The sequence below is a fragment of the Anabrus simplex genome, chromosome 6 (assembly GCF_040414725.1).
Source record: "Anabrus simplex isolate iqAnaSimp1 chromosome 6, ASM4041472v1, whole genome shotgun sequence".
Lineage (NCBI taxonomy): Eukaryota > Metazoa > Arthropoda > Insecta > Orthoptera > Tettigoniidae > Anabrus > Anabrus simplex.
The window spans coordinates 248,397,791-248,416,443 of NC_090270.1; the positions used below are offsets into that span (position 1 = coordinate 248,397,791).

General features: G+C 40.2%; 1 protein-coding gene across 2 annotated transcripts in view; it reads right to left on the minus strand.

Annotated features, from left to right (window-relative positions):
- The window catches only part of raptor (regulatory associated protein of MTOR complex 1), a 312,753-nt gene that overhangs the window by 45,645 nt on the left and 248,455 nt on the right, over positions 1-18,653 (minus strand). The window lies entirely within an intron of this gene.

Below are 18,653 nucleotides of genomic sequence, written 5' to 3' on the forward strand. Positions count from 1 at the left end.
CGAGGGAAACATGTATCTATAGATTGTACCATGCAAAAGGAGTCAGTACACAGTAGAAATTGCCAGTGCTCATTGGTCAGTGCATAACGCAGAGCTTCACAAATGGCATAGAGCTCTGCTGTGTACACACTATAGATTTTCGGTAGAGGGGAAAAAACCTGTTATTGTCCACAATGAACGCACACCCTACTCCTGCTTCTGCCCTCGAACCATCCGTGAAAACAACGACCAAATCAGGGTACCGACCAACAACGGACAGGAAGAGTCTCCGATAAATGGAGGGGTCTGTGTTTTCCTTTGGGTGAGTGTGCAAATCTAGAATGATTTTTTTTTTTTTTTTTTGCTACTTGCTTTACGTCGCACTGACACAGATATGTCTTACGGCGACGATGGGATAGGAAAGGCCTAGGAAGTGGAAGGAAGTGGCCGTGGCCTTAATTAAGGTACAGCCCCGGCATTTGCCTGGTGTGAAAATGGAAAACCACAGAAAACCATCTTCAGGGCTACCGACAGTGGGGCTTGAACCCACTATCTCCCGATTACTGGATACTGGCCGCACTTAAGCGACTGCAGCTATCGAGCTTGGTAGAATGATTTCAGGTTGTCGTATTATCCAAGGGGGTACCCTACTTGGTCGTCTGACAAGACAAAGAACCGAAGGTACATCAAATAATCTGTGAATGCTATCCAAGTGTATTCCAACTGGCTGCGTTGCTCGAGGGTAAGCAGCGTACAGCCGACGGTTTCCATTGTAGAGTATGCAAGGATAGCTTGGGTGAAGTGGCATCCGTCGCAAATTAGCAGCATAGGACAGAAACATTTGCTGGCGCTGCAGGTGCAAAGGCGGCACACCAGATTCAGAGAGCAGCCTAGCAATGGGGCTTGTACGAAAAGCTCCCGTTGCTACCCTAACTCTGCTGTGGTGAATGCTAGTTTGGCTAGGACGCTTTGCCTTACTGATCCATATGCTGCACTGCCATAATCTAATCTGGATAAAATATGTGCCCAATAAAATCGTACATATAGTGACGGTATTATTCCTGAACCAGCAGCAGCGACAAAACCGTTTATGGCAATCGTGAACAGAGTAACACTTGAGAACGGATCCCTGTGGGACTCCATTTTCCTCAATGTGGTAATGCAAACATACCCTTCCTATTCGGACACAGAATAGACGAAGGGACAAAAAATTCGCAGTAAATACTGGCAAGTTACCTTGGAAATTCCACTGATGAAGGACTGATAGGATGTCGTATTGCCATGTGGTGTCATAGGCCCTTTCTAAGTCAAAGAAAACAGCCACCAAATGCTGTTTTTGGAGAAAAGCGTCCTGGATAAAACTCTCCAGGCATACCAAGTGGTCCGTAGTCAAGCGAACGGTTCAGAAACCACATTGGTATTCGGACAAAAGTCCCCTTTTCTCCAGGCACCACACAAGTCGGAGATTCCCCATTCTCTCAACCAGCTTACACAGACAATTAATTAGGCAAATAGGTCTGTAACTTCCTGCATATTTAGGACTTTTTGTCAGGCTTGAGGAGAGGAATTACTATACCCTCTCGCCATTGTGACTGAAAGTCACACTCTATCCAGATTCGGCTGAACACCCCAAAGAGATAGAAAAGACTATTCTCATTGAGGTGTTTCAACATCTGGTTATGGACATTATCTGGTCTGGGAGACTTGTCCCTACAAAACGGCAAAGCGCTGCAGAGTTCCCACTCTGTAAAGGGCACGTTTTAGACTTCTGTAGCTTGAGTGGCAAAACTAAGTTTATAACGTTCTGCCTCCCGCTTCAGAGATATGAAATAACGATGGTAATTTCCGGAACCGAATACATCTGCAAAATGGCTTGCAAGATGGTTAGGAACTGAGAGTGCATCTGCCACGATGTGGCCTGCAATGGAAATTCCCGGTACTGAGGATGGTCCTTGTACCCCGGAAATACGACGAAGTTTAATCCACACTTGAGATGACTGTGTATGTGACACATACCTTTCTCAGGAAATTTTCTTACTCTGTCGAATAAGAACTCTCGCCTTAGAGCGGAGTTTTAAAAATGTTACTAAGTTTGCCAGAGTAGGCTGCCTACTGTACCATTTATAAGCGTGTCGTCGTTCTCATATAGCTGCTGCAATTTCTTCGTACCACCAAGGAACGAGCTTCCGTCGAGGAGTTCCTGAAAAGAATGGAATGGACTCCTCAGCTGCAGCAAGAATAACTTGTCTTATATAAGTTAAATCGTTGTCTATGCTCCGTTTATTTGCATCGTCAAAGACAGCTAATGATGTAAACTTTGGCCAAACAGCACGTTTAAGAATCCATCGGGGAGGAACCTTTATGGATTTCTGTTTCAACAAAATAAGAATAATAGGGAAATGGTCACTGTCACAGAGATCATTATATGTATTTCACTGAATCAGGGGAACGAGCGCTCGGCTGCAAAGACTAAAGTCAATGTGCGAATAAGTGCCATACACTGTGCTGAAATGTGTTGCTTTCCCTGTATTCAAAATGCATAAATTCAGCTATCATATCAATCTCTCCAACTCCCTTCCCTTGGGGCAAGGCATTGTAGAGCCCCATAACGGACTGTGGGCGTTAAAATCGCCCAATAAGAGGAATGGAGGTGGGAGCTGATCTATAAGATCAATTACGTCATTGACGTGAAGCGACTCACCTGGTGGAAAAATACATATTACACACTGTTGCTATGACAGGCAGCGGTACTCGTACCACACCAGCTTCCAGTGGGGTTCTTACGGGAACCTCTTTGCTGTAGGTGTCTGTGGGAAAAAAAATACCAACTCCACCGGAAGCCCGAAGGGCACAACGTCATTCTGTCGAGTATAGTCGAAAATTTCTGAAGACCATATGATTACCTGGTCTGAGATTGGTTTCTTGAATACAGACTATATTCGCCGCAAACTAATTAACTGCTGCAGCTCAGTAAGATGGCTGTCATAACCGTTACAATTCCACTTTAACCGTGCCATAGTGTGGACTTCTGGGTTGCGTTCACAAAATACTACTCTCCAACTTGAGTAAACTCAGAATTCACTCTATCCGTTCATAAAACTAAAGAGTTAACTCTACAAGGTGTTCAGAAAATGCATTCTAGTTAACTCAGAGGATACTCTTTTCACTCCACATAAATAGGTGGGTATATTTAACTCGACATGCACAGTAATGCATTCATTAGTGGCAGTAAAAAAGATTAAAATGCGAGTAAATCGGCAATGAATCCAAATTATTTTCTAGTTGTTGACAAAGAATGGCATTATGTATTGAATAAAGAAGGAGATATTTTCACTTAAAACAGGAAAAATAGGTACAAATTTTAATAATCGGAGGAAATAACATGATTGTATTTCTATAAGAATACCCATGCTATGAATGAGCAGCTGATTTATTAACCTCAACTTTCTAAGATTTCCTTGGTAAATGTATAATACGTAACTTTTTTTATTTTAGATGATCTTCTGAATGAGACCATTTAATTATATGATCAGAAATACCACACAGTGCATTTATAACTCTTACGAAACTGATCTGTACTAATGAAGTGCTAAGAGCCAATTACAACCAGAAGTTGCTTTCATGGGCCTCGCAATGGTCTTCCTCGTTCCCCGATTTTGGATTTAGAAAGTTTGTCGTAGGTACGACATCGTAACTGGTGTAAAACCTTCAATTATTATGTTTAATATATTTTAATTATAGTTTGATTAATGCTAAATTATCTTTTATTAAATGTTAAACATGACTAGTACATGGTTTCCCTGTAAATATGTACGGGTAGTATAAATTTGTATAACCTCAAAATCCATATGGTCGAAAGCGGTAGAAAATTCTATAATGTTCGTATGTTAAGACTTATTGTACCATAATTTGGTATATATGAAGGGTTTTGGAAACTTACTGTAAGGTTTTACTATCCAGATACATGTAGAGATATTACGAATGTAGATATTTCCATGAGTATTAGTAAACAGTAAACGAAAGTTCGAGTACCCATTCGACTAGCTGGTCGATCGATGTTTCGAGTGTGTTCCATTAGAGTGTTGTAAGAACTCTTCCAGAAATCGCTAATTCTAGATGGTTGATCGGATAGTATATATATTGAGCTGTCGGTCAGTGAGAAGTCAGTTCTTAGTTCTTAGGACTCAGGCAAGTGATGGACTGCGAGTAACTCTTCGGCTCCGAGGCGCAGTCGGTGAATTGAGTGTGCATGTTGTAGTGCGCGAGTCAGTGTTGTTGATATCTATACTTGTCAGAATTGACTTCAGGGTGCTCCGCTATTGAGTGTTGTATTGTCATTTGCTACTGTGTATAATTGTGTGTTGTGACGTACAGTGTAAATAAAGTAATTTATACAAGGAAGTGAACGTGTTCTTGTGTGATATTTATTTACGTAAAATAAAATCGCATTGCAGAATGATAAGTTTAGGGCCAATGACTCTGAGTAGATGTTCAAATGCTGATCCGGGCAATCGGAAATGTTTAAATTCAGTTTCGTCGTAGTTGTTAACAGCATAATCTATATGGGTTATTGTGCATCAATGTATTCATCATCAATGTAATCAGATTGTTCCTATGAGATAAAGAATAACGGATACTGTTTTACGGCACAACTTGGTGAGGAAAGTACGGTAGTAATAACTCATATAGCACGCTGCTATGAAGAAACTCACTTGGAAATTATACATTAAATTCCTCGCAAATGAGGTTATGGTAAAACAAATAACCATCCTTAATTGATTAGCCATATTCTGTTACTCTGTATTCACTCCAAGCTTTCACGAAATAGCGTTACTCAGAGTTAACCCTAGTAGTTACTCCGGGATACTCTACTCCAACTCTCTTTGGAGTGATATTTTGTGAACGCAGCCCTGAGGTTTAAGTTAGAAGCAGCGAGATGCTACTTAACCTACACTCACATCCCCATCCGAAGATGGAGATAGATGTTCCTTACTCCTTGAACTCCTTCAACGTATTCTGGGGGCGGAGTTTCTTCCTACGAGGGAAGCATGCAGGTTTTCCAAGAGGAAAATCTGCTGGCAGAGACTCTGGGTGGAGTGCGGGAGACCCCATTAGTAAGAGAGGTGGAAGAACCCCTTGTAGGGGCGTTCTTCTTTCCTGCCATCGATTCTTCTTTAGACGGACTGGGAAGTAAATTCTCAGCCCTGGTCGACGATGCCGCCTCTGCCGGCTTAGGCGCGGCTTTAGCCGACCTCTTGAGGGAGAAAGATAACCCCTGCTGTGCTGGCGTAGGTTTCTTAGCCGACACAGACTTGTTTGTGGTCGAAGGCTGGGTCGAACCCGCCTTCGAGCTGTATCTCTTTGTGGTGTTGCTCACCAGAGCAACTGCCGCCTTGGGCGCAGCGATCTTCTGGGACGGTGTTGCAGTTGTGAAAGACGAACCTGAGAGAGACTGTGCTATCATATTGAAGTCTAGTGTCTTGCCCGGGGCATCCTGAAAATTGAACGTACAGCGCGCTTCCTGGTAGGAAAGACCATCCAGGGTCTTGATCTCCTTCATCGTCTTCTCACTCAGGTATACTGCACAGTTCTGATCTTGAGGAGAATGAACACCCGGGCAGTTAGCGCATCTACATGGTGTTGTGCACCCTTCTGCACCATGAGCTTCTCTTCCACATGTAACACACAGAGATGGATTTCAACGATGAGATACCTATATGGTGTTGTGCACCCTTCTGCACCATGAGCTTCTCTCCCACATGTAACACACAGAGATGGATTTCAACGATGAGATACCATACACACAGAGATGGATTTCAAACAATGAGATACCATGTGTCTGAATCTCTCGCATTGATAGCACTGCACAGGAGGCAGGATGTACAGCTTCACAATGCAACAGTAGATTGTAACCTTGACCTTATCTGGCAACACTGATAAAAAATTTGAAGACGACTATGAACGCACCCGTGGCAATGTCTTCACCGTTGACTTTGCACATGATGCGCTGGACGTGTGTCACGCCACGGTGCTTCATGTCTTCCATCAATTCATCGCCAGCGTTCAGAACGAGATCACGGTGGAAGACAACTCCACGAACCAGATTCAAGGTTTTGTGTTCTTGCACTTTGACGGGGATTTCGCCAAAGTGGTCGCACTTAGACAACCAATCTGCTTGGAGCGCAGTGCTCGTCTTAAGAAGCAAACCACCACTGCACATTTTTTAAAATCCTCAAGTTCGCCGTTTACACCTTCGATGTGTCGACTGAAAAGGATCGATTTAACCAGCCTAAAATCTTGCTCTCGTTCTGGTAGCAACCAGGAACCTAGGGAAGCTGGAACCCACGCTTGCTCCCAGGGGGTTGCCCCCTGAGGGAATCAAATGTTAAAGACTTGGGTAGCGCATTACCAGTCTATTAAATAACGAATTATAAATTGTTCTCAGCTACAGTAACAAGAACATATACAAAATAGCTAACATTTTCAAAAATCACGGCCAAACAAGACATAATTTCTATATAAGATACAAAGAACACAAAAACGCAATCAGATACAATCAACATTCAGCCATTGGAGAGCACATATACAACAGTTCACACCATTTCACAGACATCAACAAAGAACTAAAAATCTTGCACGTTGAAAATAAAAGTTAATATCCGAATATTAAAGAAGCAATCGAAGTTTACATTGTAAAAAATGAGACCAACAAGAATGACCATACTATTTTTTTTAATTTCCCCCTATTTGTCCTACTTAACATCTGGACGACATTCACACTTTTTGCATTAGCGCTTAAGGAATCCCACGAGAAGTAATCACTGACTTAAAGGCCTGGAATGCAGGTTAGGATCTGTAGCATATTCTCTGAATTTACGCACCATGTTCATCACTCGAGATCTTTTAGATTATCATTTATCACTAAAAGTAACATCTTACAAGAACACTGTTTGTACAACCCTTGTCCCGTTTCTCTACGGGCTTGGGTATGACATGAGATGAATCTGCTGTGACGGGTTTTTATGACCGGATGCCCTTTCCGCCATCGACCTTATCAGAGGAATTAATGAAATGAATGACGTGATACAGTGGAATCTCGATTCTCCGTTTTTGGAGGGGCCATGAAAATAAAACGTACAACACAGGAAAACGGAAAATGCGGGAATGAATGAAAATCATCAACAATTTGGCTAAACATCACAAAAATGAAATATGTACAATTATAATCTTACGAAAACTCCAAAACCATACCGAACTACAGCCCCAATGGGCCTTTGCCTGCCAAGCGATCGCTGCTCGGCCCGAAGGTCTGCAGATTACGAAGTGATGCATGGTCAGTGTGACGAACTTGCGGACGAAGCTGCAAAGGAAGCTGTACTTTTACCTCCAAGACCAGTCAATGTACCTGCTAAGGATATTTGTTCTCAGCTACGTCAAACCATCTTGCCGTCCTGGGAATCGGAGTGGCTAGATATCCGAGCTCCCAACAAGCTGAGAGCAATTAAGACAACTACCATGTGGCGGTCCTTTTTCCGACCTTCACGGAGAGAGGCCATAGTACTGTGCAGGCTGAGGATAGGTCATTTACGATCTACGCACTCTTATCACCTAAAGAGGGAAGACCCCCCCCAGTGTGTTCTTGTGGTGCCGACATCACCGTGGCCCACATCCTCACAGAGTGCGCCGATCTCTCTGGCCTAAGACGGAGCCTCGGGCTGCAGGAAACACTCGAACGCATACTAGCCGATAACGCGACTACTGCTGATCTCGTCATCCGCTTTATGTGCGACAGTGGACTAATCAAGGGTATATAAATTACAAGTGTACTGTTACTCAGGGAACGTACGTTCCCTTTTGATACGTTAGTAATCCTTACGGCCTAATTCTATAATTGTTTGTTTTATTTTGTACTGTGTTTCCAAATTCCTTTGTTGAATAAATAATTTTGTTTTATATTTTAATTTTTTTTTTCCCACTTATTTGTTCAGAGAGGATGATTACCTCGTTGTACTTCCTCTTAAAACAAAAATCACCACCACCACCACCAGTGCGACGAAACCTCTCAGCCAATATTCCTGGCTCTCTAGACCGGGGTCGCCGAGTAGACCTGGAAACAGCCCTTATATACAGGTAAAAATGCCTGACCTGGCCGGGAATAGAACCCGAGCCCTCCGGATGAGAGACAGACAAATTAGACCGCGAAACTGGCATCAAACATTAATTATTGGTACGCGAGTTCAAAATCTCGAAACTTTATATTCAATTTTACAGGGGAATCTTCGTCAGTTTGCCATGAAAACTTCTTTCAGTTCAGCAACTTTTAATAGCCAACCCTTTGAAAAATCTAATAAAATAAAGCGGATTAGATACAAAAGCACCGAACATGATGGCAAAATCCCTTCTTTTCTTAATCTTCCATTGTAATTTGGTCTCCGGTATACTGTTTGTACCAGTAGTCGTTTCTGGAAATCTTCTACCGGTACCATGTAAATTAGGCCTACATCGACTTTTAAATGTTATGTTGAACTCGAGAACATGGTTTCAAATGTAAGAATCGATTCTCAAAAGTTTCCGAATGCATTATATTCAATTCTGCTCGTCACTAATCCAAACATATTGGAAAGAGAAAAAAAAACATCAAAACTTAAGAAATTAGTTTTTTGTGACCTTGAACTCAGCTGGAAAGCGCGCTCGCTGCACATGTCAGTACGAGTTGGAAATGATACAAACCATTTAAATGTAATGTGCGCAAATAAAATGACTGGGGTTTCTGGCATTTTAACACAAAAACGTAACATTTCCAGTCTTACATTAGAACTAAAACAATAAAAGGCAGTCCCAAGACCTCACATGTTTTTTTTTAAAATGTACCGTAAGGTGCAACATCTGCTCTGGTCTCAATAAAACAATCAGATTTGTGTTAAGAAGGAGCAGTTTTGATTCCTGTTTGAAAGCCCAGTTTCCATACAGTGCCCTGATGAAAGTGACAAAAACCTGTTCGGCAATACAATCCAAAAAGGTAAAATATAAACACCTGTCAATCAATCAATCAATCAATCAATCAATCAATCAATCAATCAATCCTGATCTGCATTTAAGGCAGTCGCTCAGGTAGCAAAATCCCTATCTATTGCTTTCCTAGCCTTTTATTAAATGATTTCAAAGAAACTGGAAATTTATTAAACATTTCTTTCGGTAAGTTTTTCCAATCCCTAACTCCCCTTCCTATAAATGAATATATGCCCCAATTTGTCCTCTTGAACTCCAACTTTAACTTCATATTGTGAACTTTCTTACTTTTGACACCACTCAAACTTATTCGTCTACTGATGTCATTCAATGCCATCTCTCCGCTGACAGCTCGGAACATACCACTTAGTCGAGCAGCTCGTCTTCTTTCGCTCAGTTCTTCACAGTCCAAACTTTGCAATATTTTTGTAACGCTGCTCTCTTGTTGGAAATCTCCCAGAACAAATATAATATTATTATAATTTATAATTTATAATATTTGACGAAACTCATTCTGCCTTCAAACAGAGCTGTCGAAATGCGCTGTGTCTCCTTACAATTGTTGTGGCCACTCTCTGCTTTATGATTTTAGAGATTCTCTAAACAATACCACCCGAATGCGATGCTAAGATGGTCCCTTATGCAAGTTCACAGCCGATCGCTTTTCCAGTACAGTACTTGCTCTAATTATCGCAATGACGGAGCGTTAAACACTGATCCATAAGTATGCCACAGCTGTCCTTTCGTGAGATGCAGTTTATTGAAAAACGCTTGATCGAGGATTGAGCGTTCATGGGACTGAAATTTCTGGACAGTTGATCCGGGAAACTGTTTCTTCAAGGAACGGATAATGCAGGATTTTTACAAGGTAATTTAATTACGAAGCTCGTGGGACCACGTGCTTTGAATGCATAATCCGGGAAAATGTAGTTTCCGGGAATGGATAATTGAGGTTCCACTGTATATGATAGCGGGAAGGGAGAGCGTGAAACTCGGTGCTGGCACATACCCGACTCCTGTTGAATAGCACGAAGGGGTCTGCTCAAGGCTTAATGTCCCCATCCAACAGATAATCACCATCAACAGCATCATATACCCTCACATCTTACGAGCACTGCAGAGAGGTCTGGAATTTAATCCAGGCTTTCGGCATGGAATCTCTATTTAAACCTAGGAATTTCATTTTTGTCCGTATTGAACTGAGAAAGGATGATAGGAAAACTTAAAACGGTCCACCTTTTCAATACAAAAAGGTTATAGTTTATTTATAACATGTATTTGTACTTGGAACTAGTTTCAACACTGATTTGCGTCATCATCAGCCAAAATGTGGGAATAGGCAAGCATGTAGGCATTTATATTACACAAGGCATTACATTAAACAATACACAATGATGAACTCTTCTCAGAAGAACTCTTAAGGTTTCACCTTACTTTTTCCTGCCTGCTGGCTCTTTAGAAATGTGTGCGCGTGCATCTTGTATTCAGGAATCACTCAAGGTAAATATTTTCGCACTGCAAGTTGTGTGGTTAAGCTTATTTTTAATATGTATAATTTTTGCTTTCTCAACGATGCATTTGTTTCTACATTCGTCCCTGTTTTTATCTCCTCGTAAGATGTGTATTGTTTAATGTAACACCTTGTGTAAAAAATTGGGTTAAATGAAGGAGTTATATTATATTCAAGATCATGCTTTCACGTCTCTGCACAATATTTAAAATGAAATTTACCGTTGGTCTTTATAGCTATTGTTGAGAGTGAAGGAGAATTTCCTGTTGTGTATGTTTATCAGGAACTCAAGGGAGACTTCATTAGTTAGTCGGAACATAGAAAAAATGATGAACTCTTCTCAGAAGAACTCTTAAGGTTTCACTTTACTTTTTCCTGCCTGCTGGCTCTTCAGAAATGTGTAGGCGTGTGTTTTGTATTCAGGAATCATTCAAGACGAATATTTTCGCACTACAAGATGTGTGGTTAAGGTTATTTTTAATATGTATAACTTTCCCTGTTTTCATCTCCTTGTAAGATGTGTATTGTTTAATTTCCTGTTGTGTATGTTTATCAGGAACTCAAGGGAGACTTCATTAGTTAGTCAGATCGTAGAAAGAATGATGAACTCTTCTCAGAAGAACTCTTAAGGTTTCACTTTACTTTTTCCTGCCTGCTGGCTCTTCAGAAATGTGTGCGCGTGCGTTTTGTATTCAGGAATCATTCAAGGCGAATATTTTCGCACTGCAAGTTGTGTGGTTAAGCTTATTTTTAATATGTATAACTTTGCTTTCTCAACGATGCATGTGTTTCTACATTCATCCCTGTTTTTATCTCCTCGTAAGATGTATATTATTTAATGTAACACCTTGTGTAAAAAACTGGGTTATATGAAGGAGTTATATCATGTTCAAAATCATGCTTTCACGTCTCTGCACAATATTTAAAATGAAATTTTACCGTTGGTCTTTATAGCTATTGTTGAGAGTGAAGGAGAATTTCCTGTTTTGTATGTTTATCAGGAACTCAAGGGAGACTTCATTAGTTAGTCAGAACATAGAAAAATGAGAACTCTTAAGGTTTCACTTTACTTTGTCCTGCCTGCTGGCTCTTCAGAAATGTGTGCACGTGTGTTTTATATTCAGGAATCATTCAAGAAGAACACTTTTGCACTGCAAGATGTGTGGTTAAGGTTATTTTTAATATGTATAACTTTTGTTTTCTCAACGATTCATTTGTTTCTATACTCGTCCCTGTTTTTATCTCCTTGTAAGATGTGTATTGTTTAATGTAACGCCTTGTGTAATATAAATGCCTACATGCTTGCCTATTCCCACATTTTGGCTGATGATGACGCAAATCAGCGTTGAAACTAGTTCCAAGTACAAATACATGTTATAAATAAACTTTAACCTTTTTGTATTGAAAAGGTGGACCGTTTTAAGTTTTCCTATCATGGAATCTCTAATTAATGAAAAGCTCTGAATATTACATAAGCAATCGAAATTTACCCTGCGAAAGATGATACCAACTTCAATGAACATACATTTTTTTTTTAAACTTCCCCCCTATTCACCCTACTTAATTAACATCTGGACAACATTCGCACATTTGCATTAGCATTTAATGAATCCCACAGGAAGTAATCTCTGACTTAAATCAATCAATCAATCAATCAATCAATCAATCAATCAATCAATCAATCAATCAATCAATAAATAAATCAATCAATCAATCCTGATCTACATTTAGGGCAGTCACCCAGGTGGCAGATTCCCTATCTGTTGTTTTCCCAGCCTTTTCTTAAACGAGTGCAAAGAAATTGGAAATTTATTGAACATCTCCCTTGGTAAGTTATTCCAATCCCTAACTCCCCTTCCTATATATGAATATTTGCCCCAATTTGTCCTCTTGAATTCCAACTTTATCTTCATATTGTGATCTTTCCTACTTTTAAAGACACCACTCAAACTTATTAGTCTACTGATGTCATTCCATGCCATCTCTGCAACGACAGCTCGGAACATACCACTTAAAAAAAACAAATCAGATGTAAGGCTTTTCAGGCGTTTGTTCTATTAACCAGCGTTTCCTGATCTGGTTTTTGACATGCTCTATTGGGGGAAAATATCTAATTCCCTCCCTGGGAACTTAGAATTTACATACCACTTAGTCGAGCAGCTCGTATCCTTCCTCCCAAGTCTTCCCAGCCCAAAAATTTAACATTTTTGTAATGATACTCTTTTGTCGGAAATCACCCAAAACAAATCAAGATGCTTTTCTTTGGATTTTTTCCAGTTCTTGAATCAAGTAATCCTGGTGAGGGTCCCATACACTGGAACCATACTCCAGTTGGGGTCTTACCAAAGACCTATATGCCCTCTACTTTACATTCTTACTACAACCCCTAAACACCCTCATAACCATGTGCAGCGATCTGTAACCTTTACTTACAATCCCATTTATGCGATTACCCCAATGAAGATCTTTCCTTATATTAACACCTAAGTACTTACAATGATCCCCAAAAGGAATGTTCACCCCATTAATGCAGTAATTAAAACTGAGAAGACTTTTTCTATTTGTGAAACTAACAACCTGACTTTTAACCCCGTTTATCAACATACCATTGCCTGCTGTCCATCTCGCAACATTATCAAGGTCATGTTGCAGTTGCTCACAATTTTGTAACTTATTTATTACTCTATACAGAAGAACATCATCCGCAAAAAGCCTTACCTCAGATTCCACTCCTTTTCTCATATCATTTATATATTTAAGAAAACATAAAGGTCCAAAAATACTGCCTTGAGGAATTCCCCTCTTAATTATTACAGGGTCAGATAAAGCTTCACCTATTCTAATTCTCTGAGATCTATTTTCTAGAAATAGAGCAACCCATTCAGTCACTCTTTTGTCTAGTCCAATTGCACTCATTTTTGCCAGTAGTCTCCCATGATCCACCCTATCAAATGCTTTAGACAGGTCAATTGCAATTACAGTCCATTTGATCGCCTGAATCCAAGATATCTGCTATATATTGCTGAAATCCTACAAGCTGATCTTCAGTGGAATTACCTTACCTAAAACCGAACTGCCTTCTATCGAACCAGTTATTAATTTCGCAAACATGTCTAATATAATCAGAAAGAATGCCTTCCCAAAGTTTACATGCAACGCATGTCAAACTTACTGGCCTGTCATTTCCGGCTTTATGTCTATCACCCTTTCCTATATACACAGGGGCTACTATAGCAACTCTCCATTCATTTGGTATAGCTCCTTCAACTAAACAATAATCAAATTACTTCAGATATGGTACTATATCCCAACCCATCGTCTTTAGTATATCCCCAGAAATTTGATCAATTCCAGCCGCTTTTCGAGTTTTCAATTTTAATATCTTATTGTAAATGTCATTGTTATCATATGTAAATTTTAATACTTCTTTAGCTTTAGTCTCCTCCCCTATCTGGACATTACCCTTGTAACCAACAATTTTTACATACTGCTGACTGAACACTTCTGCCTTTTGAAGACCCTCACATACACACTCTCGTTGTTCATTAATTATTCCCGGAATGTCCTTCTTGGAACCTGTTTCTGCCTTAAAAGTACCTATACATGCCCTTCCATTTTTCACTAAAATTTGTATGACTGCCAATTATGCTTGCCATCATGTTATCCTTAGCAGCCTTCTTTGCTAGATTCAGTTTCCTAGTAAGTTCCTTCAATTTCTCCTTACTTATACAGCCATTTCTAACTCTAATCTTTCCAATCTGCACCTCCTTCTTAGTCTCTATATTTCTCTATTATAATAAGGTGGGCCTTTACCATTCCTTACCACCTTTAAAGGTACAAAGCTATTTTCACATTCCTCAACAATTGCTTTAAATCCATCCCAGAGTCTGTTTACATTTTTATTTACCGTTTTCCACCGATCATAGTTACTTTTCAAAAACACCCTCATGCCTGTTTTATCAGCTATATGGTGCTGCCTAATAGTCCTAATTTTAATACCTTCCTTTCTTTCACATTTATTTTTAACTACCACAAAAACAGCTTCATGATCACTAATGCCATCTATTACTTCGGTTTCTCTATAGAGCTCACCTGGCTTTACCAGCACCACATCCAGAATATTCTTCCCTCTAGTTGGTTCCATCACTTTCTGAATCAGGTGTCCTTCCCATATTAACTTTTTTGCCATTTGTTGGTCATGCTTCCTGTCATTTGCATTTCCTTCCCAATTGACATTTGGTAAATTGAGATCACTTGCTACAATCACGTTCCTTTCCTTATCGTTTCCCACGTAGCTGATTATCTTATCAAATAATTCTGAATCAGCATCTGCGCTACTCTTTCCTGGTCTGTACACTCCAAAGACATCAAGTTGCCTGTTATCTTTAGAGATGAGCCTTACACCTAGAATTACATGTTTGTCGTCTTTAACTTTTTCGTAGCTTACAAACTCTTCTTTCACCAGAATGAAAATTCCCCTCCTACCAATCCTATCCTATCTCTATGATACACACTCCAGTTTCGTGAGAAAATTTCTGCATCCATTATATCATTTCCCAGCCATGATTCAACTCCTATTACAATAACTGGTGAGTATATATCTATTAAGTTACTTAATTCTATTCCATTCTTTACAATACTTCTACAGTTGAGCACTAACATTTTTATGTCATCCCTACTTGATTTCCAGTTCCCTGTTCCCTTATCACCGCTCCCTAGGCCACCCCGTTTCCCTGAATGTACCTCCCTATAACCCTTCCAAACAAATTTCCTAACTTATATGTACCACTACGGTTTAACACTAGAACGGCCGAACTTTCCTTATACCTATGAAGGCCACAGGCGATCATTTTGACCGCTGCCACTTACTGACATATATCTAACATCCAGGATCTGGGAAACATGCGAATGTTCAATTATTAATTTTAAAGCAACATAGTTAACAATTGGGATGTATTGTATACAGATCAATCCATTGTTAAGTATTAATATAGTTCATATTCTCTCACTTCTAATAGGTAACAATGAAATATTTTGACGAACTTGGTATTGAAATACTTTATGAAAAATGATAAAAATAAGAGTCTCAATTTGTTTACAAGCCTATATAGGCACTTGACAAGCAATTTATGCAAGTTATATAAGGGACAATATCGGTGTTCCCTTATCAACTACGGATGTAATTTTTGGCGTAAACGTACATAACCCTAAAAGATTAAGTCACAAAAGCACAACTTCGTGCATTAAAAAGTACGAGCGTGGAAATACCTTGAAATTCGCTAACGGTCAAAATGACCGCTCTGGCCGTTCTAGTGTTAAATGAAGGCCACCTGAGCGCAGATCCCTATCTCCTACCCACCCATTAGGATCTAGAAATCTCATTCCCAGTTTCTCATATATTCAGTCCATAGCTTCATTTAAATCTCCAATCACCTTCCAGTCAGTATCCCTCCTACACAGTATTCTACTGATAACAATCTCCGCTTCCGTAAACTTCACCCGTCCTGCATTTACTAGGTCCCACACATCCCCGACTATGTTGGTACTTATACCTGCTTGTCTTACATTGTTAGCACCAACGTGAAACACTACCACTTTCTCCTTTCCCTCCTCCTTCTCTTCTACATTCCTCAACATCTGCCTTAACTTAATTCCTGGATAACACTCTACCCTGGTACCCTTTCCTCCACACACTTTCCCGACATGTGTAACAATGGAATCCTCCATGACCAGAGCCTCAACCCCACCCACCTCATTTAATCCTCTCCCCTCCTGGTCAGTCCTATCTTTCCTGACGGCTGCACAAGCTACTTCCTCCTCCCTTTTCTCAATCCCATGACACTGTCCCACCTGTCTTTTCCTATCCACTACTCCACATTTTCCTTTCCTACCTTTTCCCTTTCTCCTACTTCCACACTTCTCAGCAACAATTCCCTGTCCCTCATCTTCCCTCGGTTGTTCTACCTGCAGTGACTCATACCGATTTCTCAAAGACACCTGTCGTGAATTCTGATACCAAATGGAGCCCTTAGCCTGCAATCTCCTTCCCCTTAAAACACTAGACCACCTGTCTTCTACAATTCCACCCTTTCTTTCCCATCCCTCTGTTACACCTATTGTATCTTGTACCAGTACATTGTTTGAGGTAGGCCTAATTTCCTTCCTGTCCTCTAAGAGAATTCTAATTATCTCTCTCAAAGTCTCCAACTCCTCCCTCATACTCCTGTGGGGCATGCCATTGACCTGAACAGGGTGGAGAGGGTGGGTGACGTGATGGAGGGTCAATGGACTGGCAGCCGGTTCGGATGCTAGCCAATGAATAACTTTCTTTTTAAATGCCTCGTATTGTATGCTGGAGTGGAGACAAAGCAGGACTTCATTAAGGTAAATTCCAAATCTCAAATTCCTAGTTAAGACAGAAATAAACAAATATTTACAAATATTGAGTATGACTATAGAATCTGATGATGTTCTTTTAAGAGCGAAACATGTCATTCATTGTTTGATAGTGTGTATTTTTATTCCCTGTTTAATAGTATTTTTTACAGGTATGTTATAGTGTAATATTTATATTGAAATTGTGTGTATTACAGATTGAAAAGCTTTTAAGTTACAATTATGAAAACTTATTTCAGCATTATACTCGCCCTTGTACCTTGGACACTGATTAACAAGTATCTGAGCATTACCTGAGGGGACTTTGAGCCATAAACAACTCATCAACATGCCTCCACGTCCTGTGGACTTGGCAAAAGCAGTAGCACAAGTGAATGATGGCCGTAGCTTTTGCTATGTAGCAGAGGTTTTGCATACGTCTCCTACAAGCTTCATCAGGCCGTGAAACATTTTCAGAATCATTATACCTACCAAAGAAAACCTGGTTCAGGCCATTCTAGGTGCACTTCTGCCTTGTAAGATGATTTTAAGGGGCTATAACTGTTAAGGACCAGACGTCTTACAACGGTTGTGGCTCGGAGTGGTCTAATGCAGGTCCACAATGAAGCTGTGAGAACACAGTCAGAAGAAGGCTCCGTGAGACAAATATAGTCTCTATAAAATAAGCCAGAACACCGGAGAGTCAGTTTTTATTTCGCAAAGGTGCATTAACATTGGACTGAGGATCAGTGAGGGACATGTTAGCTTCAGTGACTAGTCCAGATTCAACCCGAGTTCACCTGATAAAAGAGATAGGGTATCGAGAATGGCAGGAGATTACTTTGCAGAGATTACATAGTTTGGAGGAGGTTCCACAATGATGTGGTATGGCATAACTTCAGAAAACTGTAATGATTTTCTTCTACTCATTGAGAACGGCTCCCTCATGGCACACAGAAACATAGAGAAGATTCTCATTACTCACATAATGCTATTTTGCATTTTCTTTTGATGAAAACTTTGTGCTTTAAGCACAATAATGCAAGACTCCATGCTGCTCAGTGTGTAACAAAGTTTCTTCAGAAGGACAACATTTCCACTCTGGACTGGCCAGCCATGAGTCTACACCTCAACCCTATTGAGCACATGTGGGACATGACTGGTCGTCACCTTCAGTGTCAAGTTTTCTTTTTTTTGCAAGTTGCTTTACGTCGCACCGACACAGATAGGTCTTATGGCGACGATGGGACAGGAAAGGGCTAGGAGTGGGAAGGAAGCGTCCGTGGCCTTAATTAAGGTACAGTCCCAGCATTTGCTTGGTGTGAAAATGGGAAACCACAGAAAACCACCTGCAGGGCTGCCAACAGTGGGGTTCGAACCCACTATCTCCCGAATACTGGATACTGGCCGCACTTAAGCGACTGCAGCTATCGAGCTCCGGTCGTTAAGTTTTCATTAATGTGGCTGAACTAAAGGTGGGAGTGCAAGAAGAATGGAAGAATTATTAGAAGAGGTGGTAATTACAGTTGGGTGTGGCAGTACCTCCCATTGATCACTTAGTCAACACCCAATAAGTTTCCAATACATTTCTTAAACTTACGTCATTTAAATTTATCACTTCGGTAATCAGAACTGCCCAATTCTGCCTGTTTTAATTTTAAAAAAGGTATCTTAAATAAAAACGTTTTGAGCACTGTTGTCTTTGGAATAGGTGTGGAAAGATTCTCTTATTCTGTAGTGATGTTTTGAAAATAAAAATAAGTTTTCTAACTTAAACCGA